This window comes from Netta rufina (genome assembly GCF_964035555.1).
Source record: "Netta rufina genome assembly, chromosome: 1".
Classification (NCBI taxonomy): domain Eukaryota; kingdom Metazoa; phylum Chordata; class Aves; order Anseriformes; family Anatidae; genus Netta; species Netta rufina.
In genome coordinates, this window is record NC_140123.1 from 123,959,587 (window position 1) to 123,971,149 (window position 11,563).

Genomic DNA, 11,563 nt, shown 5'->3' on the forward strand with positions numbered 1-11,563 from the left:
AGCTAGCTCTCTTCCTGGGTCATGATGCTTTCTTTGGCTGCGTTACTGGCATGTAGTAGCTAGCTGGCAGTGTTCTGCTAATATGCAATGCATTGTCAAGTCTTTTGAGTAGAGATGTCATTTTATTTTTGTTATTTTATATTCTGTACCAGAACTTGGAAAAGGGGAGCATTGACGTTCTTCTAAAACTGGGCTGAATGTACCATAGAATCATAGAATGGTTTGGGTTGTAAAGGACCTAGGTCATATGATTCCAGCCCCCTGCAGCAGGCAGGGACACCTTCCACTAGACCGGGTTGCTCCAAGCCCCATCCAACCTGGTCTTGAACACTTACAGGGATGGGGCATCCACAGCTTCTCTGAGCAACCTTTTCCTGTACCTCACCACACTCATAATAAAGAATTTATTCCTTGTACCTAATCTAAATCCCCTCTCGTTTAGTTTAAAGCCATTATTCCTTCTCCTATCAATATACTCCCTGACAAAGAGTCCCTCCCCAGCTTTCCTGTAAGCTCCCTTTAGGTACTGGATGGCAGCTATAAGGTCTACCTGGAGCCTTCTCTTCTCCAGGCTGAGCAACCCTAAGTCCCTCAGCCTGTCTTCATAGGAGAGGTGCTCCAGGCCCTTGATCATCTTCATGGCCCTTCTCTGGACTTGTCCTTCTTGTGCTGTGGGTCCCAGATCTGAGGGCAGCACTCCAGGTGGGGTCTCACAAGAGCAGAGTAGAGGGGGACATTCACCTTCCCCAACCTGCTGGCCACGCTTCTTTTGATGCAACTCAGGATACGGTTGGCTTTCTGTGCTGCAAGGGCACATTGCCAGCTCATGTTGAGCTTCTTGTCAATCAGCACCCCCAAGTCCTTCTCAGAGCTGCAAAATTTTACCGTGCATTTTCAGCTCACTTTGTACTGCTAATTCATGCTATATGCATGTATGTCTTGTGATAGATAATACTTTGGCCTATGTGTTTTGCAGAAGCAATTGTGTGTCTCATCCTCTGTTCATAAGAACAGCGTGTTTGTAACTGAAGATGATCAAAATGAAGGCTGAAAATAAAGAAAGACATGAAAATTATAACATCTATTATTGTGTATATCTCATGACTTTTAGGTGAGTTTAATCATTTGCTTGCATTTGAGTCACAGTTTCTGAGCTCTACAATTGGCTATGTTTCAGTCTGAAGCTAAAGGGGAATTTTGCTGTTGACTTCCATATTTTCAAAACTAGGCTGTTATATAGGACTCACATTGGTTGATCTAATCTCTGCTAATAGACTGTATTTATTTTATTTTATTTTATTTTATTTTATTTTATTTTATTTTATTTTATTTTATTTTATTTTATTTTATTTTATTTTATTTTACTTTATTTTATTTTATTTTATTTTATTTATAAGCTGCCTCCAAATATGCTGTATGCACTGGTCTGATGAGGGAGGGATTTATGTCATTTTAGAAAAAAGAAACACAGGAAGTCTCTGGTGAAAAGAAAGAAAATAAAAAGAAAATCGCCTGCTTGAACAGAGGCTAGATTTTGCTTTGATGAAGCCGCAAAGAATTTGAGCACATATGAAGAACGTCTCCCAAAAGTTTTTAGAACCCAAGTAAGACATACTTTACCCCTTAAAGCATTAACATAGAGCAAGCCCTCATGTTCTGTAGGTACATTAGCCACAACATATCAAGCACTTCCTATTTATGACTCCATCATCTCTTGGGTACCTTCTGTTCAATTGACTCCTTCAGCCCAGTAAGTTGTCCTCATTCTAGGACATTTTAAGTGCAGAAAGACTAGGAAGGCAGGAGAAGAACAAAAACAATTCAGTTCGTATCATGCTACTGACAATTATTTTAAAGTGATAGAAAATGAGGGAGGAAGCAGAAGGCTGAGTGAAAGCAAATGTAGAGCCCGTCATCAGAAAAAGAAGTAAGATTGATGCTAGTGAATGCTGTGGCTGTCTCAGATGGCATGCAGGCTACCAGCTGCACTGTTAGCTGTGATATAAACACTTTTTTATTTTTTTAAATATTCATGTTAACTTTTTGAAAACATTCTTCTCATTTCTTGAGTCACACTCTATGAACTGTAAAGTCACAGTAATGTGCTCCTAGGCCAATAACTATTTAGAGTCAGGAGCAGAGCTGGTAGATATTTTTCACTTGAAAACAGTTTTTGATGAAAAATGGCCTCTTTTGTGAAACCCTCTGTATTTAATGAAAAACAGAAAGCAAATATGTTCTTTGACTCTAAGAGTAAATATCATCCCAAGGCAGTGTGAGCTCCACATGAAGGGGGAAATCAAAGAGTGGGAAAGCGCACACGCTCCCTAGAGCTTATTTCACTCACAACCTGTCATTTCCTCCATAGGGGTGCTTAATTTAAACTGTTGCGTGGTACAAATCTTGAATATGGATGAAAATAATATTTACAGGAGGAAGACCCCAGCTGTTGAATGCCTTATCAGAGTGGTTGTCTTCAGATTGGAGGTATATCACCCATCTCTTTGAGACATACCTATGTAATGATACCTTCCAGCTACCTTTCATTTTAGTATTATGCATAGTCTTCCAGTAATTTTGTAATATTTATAGTATGACATGGGTTCCCAAGCACACTAAGCTATGTCTAAGGCATTTTTCAGTCTAAACATCATTACCTGTCATCATTTCCTGATGTGCTTAGTCTCTTTTTAGAGCTAGTAATAAGCTGGATTCCTCTCTATCATTTATGTATTTGTGCAGTAAATAGTTTTGGAGTCATATGTCATTGTACATCTCTGTGCTGAAACATATGTGAACTCTCAAGGACTGAATTTCATCTCAACATCGTATATAGCAGGGGGGTATCAGCCTTGTACTGTATAAGGAAGTTTGTTTATTGACTAGCTTGGTGCTTCATTCCTTAAGCACATAGTATAAAAAAGACTAATACTGTGGCTGATTGCATTTCATTGGTGTACTCCTATAAGCTGATGTCTTAATTACATTACTTGTCAAAATGAAGGGTTGCAGACCCAAAAGCAAAGATACACTGAACAGGACCTCTGGTGACTTGGGGATTTATTATGGGAGGCTTATCCCAGGAAAGGGTCCCTCTTATGCTTTTCTAAAGAAAGGCAATGATCAGAGGCCATGGATCACCTAAGAATTTAGCTGGCAGGTCTGACAGCTGTGAAATTGTCCTATCAGCAGTGTCATTGAAGTGAGTACTGCACAGATCTTGAAACAGAGCTAAATGACAAAGTATCTCTTATTTGGCTTTACTTCCTCTTAATTGTTCCTGAGCTAAGTAACTTCTTTTCTAATGGTGCATGATGTTGGAATGAACTTTGTACTTTTTCCTTAAATCTGGTCTGGTAAGATAGCACTGGGAATCTGCTGTGTGGAGGATTAGTGAACATAAGGACTGTGTGTTCCTTTACTGGCTATGCTGCACCTGCTTCAGGCTTAGGAACCCTTGGTGTTCTGCAGGACTGTTCTTCGCTAAATTACAAGAAGCCAGACTTGACATGTTTGCGAAGAGAAGTCTCTGTTGGTAAGCAGTATCCAGAGCTTGTTGGCAAGAATTAGGAATCCTAGAAAAGCCATTGACTTCATTTTGCCTTGACTGCTAGTCTAATAACATCTCTGTCGTCCAAGGCAGTTTCATCTGCACCAAGGTAGGCACTTGAGGTGTAGGACCTCATAATGGATGTTCTAACACACATCCCTACTTGTGTTCCACTATGAGCTGAGTTCAGCACAGCTTGAGGTTCATGATATTCTTTTTTTAAATTTCCTTTTATTTATGCTGACATTCTGAATTTTGAAAAAAATAATTTTGTTGATTTATATTTTTGAAAGAAAGATTCTTATATATCTTTGAGCCTAGGATGTCACTCCTGGTAGACAAAAGAAAAACAGAAACTTTTACATATAACTGTATTTTTTACCATTTTTGATCGCCATTCTTTAGCATTTTTTTTTTCAATATAACATGTTGTTCTCTTAGCCCCAGAACTGAGAGAGAAGAAGTTCTGAGTTTTACATCTCCACCAAGACACAACACAACTCTGAGGAGCCAAGGATGCTTCTGAACCTCAACCTGTCTGAAGTGTAGATCCTCTCCATCCTCAGATGGAAGAAGGAACAGTTGCAACTAGCTGACAAAGCTTATTGGTATAGTGGGAATGATTGCTAAAGCTGGGGTTGCAGATTTTTTTTTTGGTTCAAAACCTCTCTTTGATTTGCCCATCATCATCTGAAATTCTCACCTAAGGGACTCACATGTTCAAGCCTGAACACTGGTCAGATTTCTTAAAAAGTGTGAGTTAAAGTGATTTAGTCATTCCTGAGCATGAGGAAAAATGCAAAAAAATGTTCTTTTTGACTCTATAAAAGAGAGCCAGAAGTGCTCTGGTGATAAAACAGCTGCAGGCAGAACCTTCAAATTAGACAGAAAAAACTTCTTCACTAAAAACAAAAGTTTGTGAGTGCTCTGATGAAAAATGACTTTAGTTTTGTCTGAATAACAAGCACTGAAAAAAATCACTGTTGGTCTAGGCTTAGTTCATTTTAAAGAGCTCTTGCAGCACTCTTAATAACAAATGCCCACTGAAGCCTTTACTATGTTCATTGTGTTTCCTATATATAAATTATGTTCATGAACTGTTTGTTTGGCATATGCAGTAGTGGAGGGCACTGTACATGTGTATTTGAAGTAGGGGAAATGGCAGAAGTAGGCAGAAGGTGGCAGATTTCATTGGTGCTATAGTACTATGATTGCTGGTTTAATAATTGCCTTGGCATTCTTGAGGATCAAAATGCTACGGAAATACAAGTTATAATGTAGTTATATAAAATTAGAGCGGCAGTAAAAACGAGAGTGGGCTAGCGGCAGGAGAGGATACATGAGAAAACAATTCCTAAGCTGAAATGTGGATTAAAGGTTCATTTAGGCAGGTTGCTATGTAACTCTGGACTGACCACAAGCATGTTAAGGCAGCATTCAGCTTCTCTGTAAAACATTTGCTGGTCCACAGGAAGAGTTTGTTGCATTAAGTAATTTATGGGGTGCTAAGAAGTTCCTTAAGCTATTATTAAAAACATACAAAATCTTCCCTGGTTAGGATTCTAGTAACTCAGACTTCTAACTAAGCAGAACTGATAGGGCAGGCCTTTTGATGTTTAATGAGTTCTGAAGCAGATGTGAGATGTGATAGACAGGGGAGCCGGGGTGATTTAGTGCTCATGAAACAAAATGATGAGATCCCCTCCTGAAAAAGAAAATGTAGCTAAAAAGGACAGATTTTTTTTTCCTTCTCTCTCTTTTTTTTTTTTTTTTTTTTTTTTTTCTTCCTTCTCAGTGCATGTGTTTTTGATTTCCTCACCCCGTGCCTCTCAGTGCTGGCTCGTTTCCATTCAAACACACACAGAACACTGAAAACTAATTAGCCCTGGATGCAGCCACAGGAAGTTAGCCTGCCAAGTCCCCTTTCCCCCACAATTCCTCAACTTTCTCAGCTTGCCTCAGGCCAAGGGCCTTGCACTGGGCCTCTCTGTGTAGGTTGCCAGGTCTAATTTTACAATTTCCCTTCACCTTATCAAGTGTGCCCCAGGCCCAACAAGGGGGACAGGATCAGAGCCAATGTTGTGTTGTGGGCCTTTCTCCCCCACACCCAGTCCCCACCCACCTTTTTTCTTTTCTGCATCAGTTTTGGGAGTCTTGCTTGTATCTAGTTTCAGTGTTGACTTGTTAATCTGACCTTTGCTAATGCTTTTTAAGGGAACCAAAGAGAACTTCACCATCCTGTAAAACTTGAAAGTCCCTCCTCTCCAAGACTTTTCTTGAAGGTTAACAAATTTTCCCGAGAGCCAGAGAACTACAGGTGTCAACCATTTTCAAGCATCTCATTTCAAAGCAGAGCCCACCACAATCCCAATGTGAGAAGCCAGAATCTGATTAGAAGAAAGCAGTGGGCTGGATGCCAATCTACAGTGGGCAGAGCCATGACACATGCAACTTAACTAGAAAATACCAGCGTGGCTGCAAAATTCTGGAGGTCTAGAAGCATTCAGGTATTTTCTTCTGGATCCCTATGCTCAATTGTTGTCTGACATTTAGCAAAAGTCACTTCAGCCCTTTTGACACCCCTTTCTAGGCTGGTGTTAACAGGCCATAAATTTTATGTAGAGTACTTTGAGCTTTGTGGATGAAAGGCACTAAAGTAAGTGACAACTGTTACCAAATCTCAACAGGAATGGGTGAAGAGGAAAAAGAATTGGGTAACCAAACTCCACTTTTCATTCTTCTGTGGCACAGATAAGTGGGAACTGATGGCTTTGTCATAATGTTGTCCCTCCAGGCCAGTGTCCAGATCCCACCTGACTGTGAAAAGTCTTCAGAGGAAGACTTGAGGATCCTGTAGTACAATGCATGACAAAAGAGAAGAGTCTAATTTGACCTTTTTCTGTCCTATTTGGATTTCCAGGAGTTAGAAAGTGTCTTAATCCCTCAAGTACAAAATGTTTGCTATTGTTGCCTGTGACAAATGTGGATGTTCTTCAGAGCCACATAAATATCTTGTCCTTTTCTGGTTTTGTTAGGTTTTGAGCTGTGACAGTTTCTTGGAGCAATGAGTTCAACAGTGTAGTTGCATGTTGTGTGAATAAAATCCTTTCTTCATGGTGTGTACTCTGAATCCATGCAGAAACTTATGCTATCTCCTGGTGTTGCACCTGCCCCATAGACAGAGAATCCAGCCTGCGTGACTGGGAGAGGGAGGTCATCTGGGAATCAGCTCTAAATGAACTCACAGTTTGAAAATGAACTGAAGGAAAATGTTAAGTACAGCTGGGAAGGTCTGACACAGGAGAAGAATAAGATCCCATTCTTGTTTCACTGTCCCCTGATGCAAGAGATAGGAAGAGTTTTGTGTGAGCTTTGTAGTGGTTATATTTTAAATACATTTAAAATCTTGCCTTTGATATCCATGGATTTTTTTTTTCTTTTCTTTTTTTTTTTTTTTTTTTTTTTTCTGCAGTGTAAGCAGTAGAATCTCCAATCTGGAGCATCCTTAAATGTGTGGCATGGAGCATGAGATCAGTCCATTAAGATGAGAGGGACTGCTCTGGTGACTGCCATAATGCTGATGATTAATTAGTTTATTGAACTCAGGTAGACTAGACTATTTTTAGGAAAAAAACAAAACAAAACACAACAACAACAACAACAACAAAACAACTCTTCTGCAGGTAAAGACAATTCTGTTAATCTGAATGATGACAGACATTCCTCCAATCAGTGACATTTGTGGTTTTAACTCTGTGGGGCAGAGTTTGTCATTTCCTCTGCACCTGGACCTGGCACAAGTGGCTCCCAGTCTGTTTGGCCTGTTCCTGTTACAACTCTAACAAATGTAAATTTGGCAGGGTGGTAGAACTTAGTCTGCTAGTTGACCTGCATGCTCTCCCTCTGGCTTATAACAGTTCTCAGAGTGCTTGCACAAAAATAGCCTCTTGGTGTTTTGATCTGTGCCATGACTCTAGTCCGGTCCAAGATTATCACATCACAACTGGTTGGTCTGAAGAAATCTGTGAATCCCAGTGAGAACTAAAAAGCAGGACAACAAACGTCTAACATAAGAAATAGGCTTCCTTTCAAATCTGTGAAGTCAAAGAAGAACTTATGTTGTGACGTGTCTGATTTGCAAGTACAGCTAGCTAAAACTTTTCCATCCATACCAAATTTTAAAAAGTGTGCGAAGCTGATCTCTCACAAATGAATTTGTGATAAACTATAATCTCCCTCCTGTTGAATAGCACTTAGGATGCAAGATCCTAATGATCTTTCTTTCCAGTCTTGCATATCAGCCCAGATTCCTTCAGGATCTTCCTTGTGTAACACAGAAGAGGATGATCTATGAAGTCCTTTTTCTGGAAGGTGTATTTGTGCATTACATACACAGAGACTTACTAGAACACTTCTGTTATATTTTGTTTTGTAAAACTAGTGTGTGGGAATGACCTAGGTGAGGACTCCAAGCCTGATGCAACACCCTCACCTGCTGCTATCATGTCTTGGAAGATAAACCAAAGCTAGTATCTACAGAGAAAGGGATTCAGCCAACTTTGACTGTAATCCCCACCGCTCTCTCCATCACCTTTGGTAATGTCTTCAGTCTGTGACCCTCAGAGTGTAGCTGGATATTATTTTGGAGTTGATAACTTCTTTGAGTAGCCTTCTTAACTTTTCCTCCATATTCTTTATTCCATTCCCTTCTTCTTCTCTGTTTCTGTGCCATCTCTGCTTTCCCAGTCTTCTGTATTTGATCTGTATTTCCCTTCATATCCACCCCCCTCTTCTAATACATGGAAAGGCAAAATTCCTGAAACAGAAAAAGTGTCCAAAAGAAAATCAAGCAAATGAGATAATAATGAGCATAAGACACTTCCAAATCAATGTAGTTGGATGTCTTTTCAGTGGTTTCACCCTGTCTTTTTGTTTGTGTGCTACAGCTTGGTGGGAAGTGTTGAGTATTTATTTGATTTGGGCATTTTCCCAGGGAATTTGGATTCTTTCGGTAAAAACTCAACATGCCTCAGAAATTAAGATTTTCAGTATAAAGGTACTAATCTGCATAGTTTACTTGATGTCTCACTTATCCCCACTTGTCAAAGTCACAGTCTCTAGCTGTCATCTCACAATCTCATGTGGCACCTTTCTCACCATCAGTCCCTTCATGGTGCACCAGCCAGGGTATTAAAAAATTATCTATGGGTCTATACTAGAGAGGCATAGCAGCGTGAGTTACACAAGCAACAGCTCTTCAAAGACACAAGCTAACATTTCAATAGAAAATGTCAGATTTCCCCTAGAAAGATTTTTTGTCTTCACAAAAGCTGTAAAGAGGAAACACATTCATCTATCTAGTAAAAATATTGATTTTCCATCAAGATGATGATTTTTATTTTATTTTATTTTATTTTATTTTATTTTATTTTATTTTATTTTATTTTATTTATTTTTTTTTTTTACACTCAGTCTTACTTTCTCTCTCTGTAAGCTCTTTGGGTTTGGTCTTTACCTGTCTTTTGGAATCTTTGAAAAATATTTTTTGGAGTATAAATATGTTGTGCAATCTGGTATAACTACCACAGCTGGTCTTTTGAGTGATGGTGTGTTATCTTGGTAGCAATGGGTTTATTGGTGGAGAGACTGTGCACTCCTCCTCTCTCAAATCTCTTACCTACTTCACACATCATTAGCACTGTTGGTGGCACTTACAGCCCTGTTTTCTTTGTGCATGAGAGAGCCTGCCTGGTCTTCAAACCAGACTGCTCCAGATGCTGTGCGTGAAGACTCTGGTAGAGCTGTGCAGTACTGGTTATGGGGCAGCCTTGTGTTAGCTCTTTTGAGCACTAGAAGGCTAAGATATCCAGTGGGCACCTTTATGGAGAGGAACTTGCCACTGACATGCCACTGAGTTATATGTCTTCAAAAGGGTAAATGATTTTGATATCTGATATTGTATGGGTATTTTTCACAGATGAATATTTGGCACATTTCTTGTGCTTAGTCACAAACAGCTACACAGAGAAGAACATGACAGACAGATACTAATGAGAGATAAATGTTTAAGTTGCTATATTTTACACATACATATATGTATAGTGAAAGAATGAAATTAATTACCCCTACTCTGTCAGTGGAAAACGTAGACCTCTGTAGTGCAGCTCACATCCTGAGAATGTCTCCGATGCCACTGTCACCTTGGATTCCCATTTCTGAGAAACCTTCTCTTTATATATAAAATATATCTATGCATATAAACAAGACTTTTTATTTTTGAAACACGTGAAATAATTTAGTACACACTAGAAAATAACTTCCAAATGCCCTCTTTTGCCTGCACTCTTCTGAGAACATATGGGGAAGATAGTACATACATTCCTTAAAAAGAAAATGAAAATGTCATTGTTTTCCCCAAATAAGCTTGAAAAATATATTTTGAAAAAATGCAACTCTGAGATCAACCCTTCCATGTATTGATGATATCAATACATCATACGAGAAACCAGTTACCTCTGCAGAAACATTTATTGGTTTCCATCATGCTGCATTGTTTAAGGGATGAGACAGCACGTTCTGCAGAGTGCAGAACTTCCTCTCCTCTCCTCTCCTCTCCAGTTTAATTGCATTTCTGTTCTCAGCATTACTTAACTTTAAAGGCATGTTATAAATATTGTTCTGCATCATAGATCATGCCTATAATTTATACAGCATTTTCACTTTGACACAGTTTACCAAAGAGAAAGCAAAACATGGGAAATAAAATAAAATAATAATAATAATAATAAAAAGCCAACCTGCTCATTTGAGAGAAGTATAGCTTTTATTTTGCAGAAGCTGGTCTGATGTGTTTTGCAAGGCATGATTATTCTGCAAAGTCATTTTGGAAAGGTTTGATAAAACCCTGATTTTTTTTTTAACTGACACAACACATTTACAGAATTTTTCTCCCATGTGTACATGGTTTCATATAATAGTTTTTGTTTTGAATTCAAGATGAAATCACGGCTGATTCCCACCCAGAGTGAGGTAATCAGATTAACAGTAGGGGAATGCCTAGTAGTGGGGCATGCCATGTGAGAACACAGGCAAATATATGAGTGAACTGCTTAATTCCGTGAGTTTCTTCCTATAGTAAGAAATAGGGGTGGAGAGGAAGAGGAGAGGAGAGAGATGATTTAGATAGTTTTACATGTGTGGGCCAGAACTGGTTCTTCAAATCACAAAGCTGGTACTCAAACCCCAGGGAAGGAGACTGATAGCATGGATTCTGCTGTTGCAGAAATTGTGAAATTGCACACAGAGAATGTAGGAGACTTTTGGTAACAGACACGGCCTCAACTTCATCTAAGCCACAGGTCCAGACGTTTTCTCTATTTCCTCCAGCAAGTTAGATGTTCAACTCCTTTGACAGAAAATGAGACTATAATCCCAGGCAGTGACAGAATGTGACATCACAGGTATGTGTTCAAATAAATGCATCTTTCTTCCCTGCCGTGCATGTGAAGCCATAAAACCTGTTGCTCTTGTTTACAACACTGGGAAGTACCATCTTGTGTCTTTTCAGGTCTGTCTTTGGCAGTTTGCTTTGCTGGGTGAAAGTGGTGGCAGCAGTGGGCTTCTGAGCATGTAAGGAGATTCTCTTCAGGAACAGCTATCTGAATATTTTCTGTTTCTACAATGAAATGGTAACATACTGAAATGGTGTGTCTTTACAGTACTCTGATGGGATAGTGAAAGACTTGGAACACTTGGATAGTGAAAGATGGATTTTTACATAAAAAGAGCTGGTTGATTGGAGAACATTATGGTGTCAGAAAGGTATTCCTCTCTCCTGGGGTATGTCCTGGCCTTTAAATATCCATTGTAATTCAGATTTAGTACAAACACATACTGTTCTGTGTTAAGTAATCCATATTATTGATGGTGAGAGTTTTGCTCAATTAGCAAGCTTGCAATCTAGCCTACATTTTACTGTGTTTTGTTTGTTTGTTTGTTTGTTTGTTTGTTTTT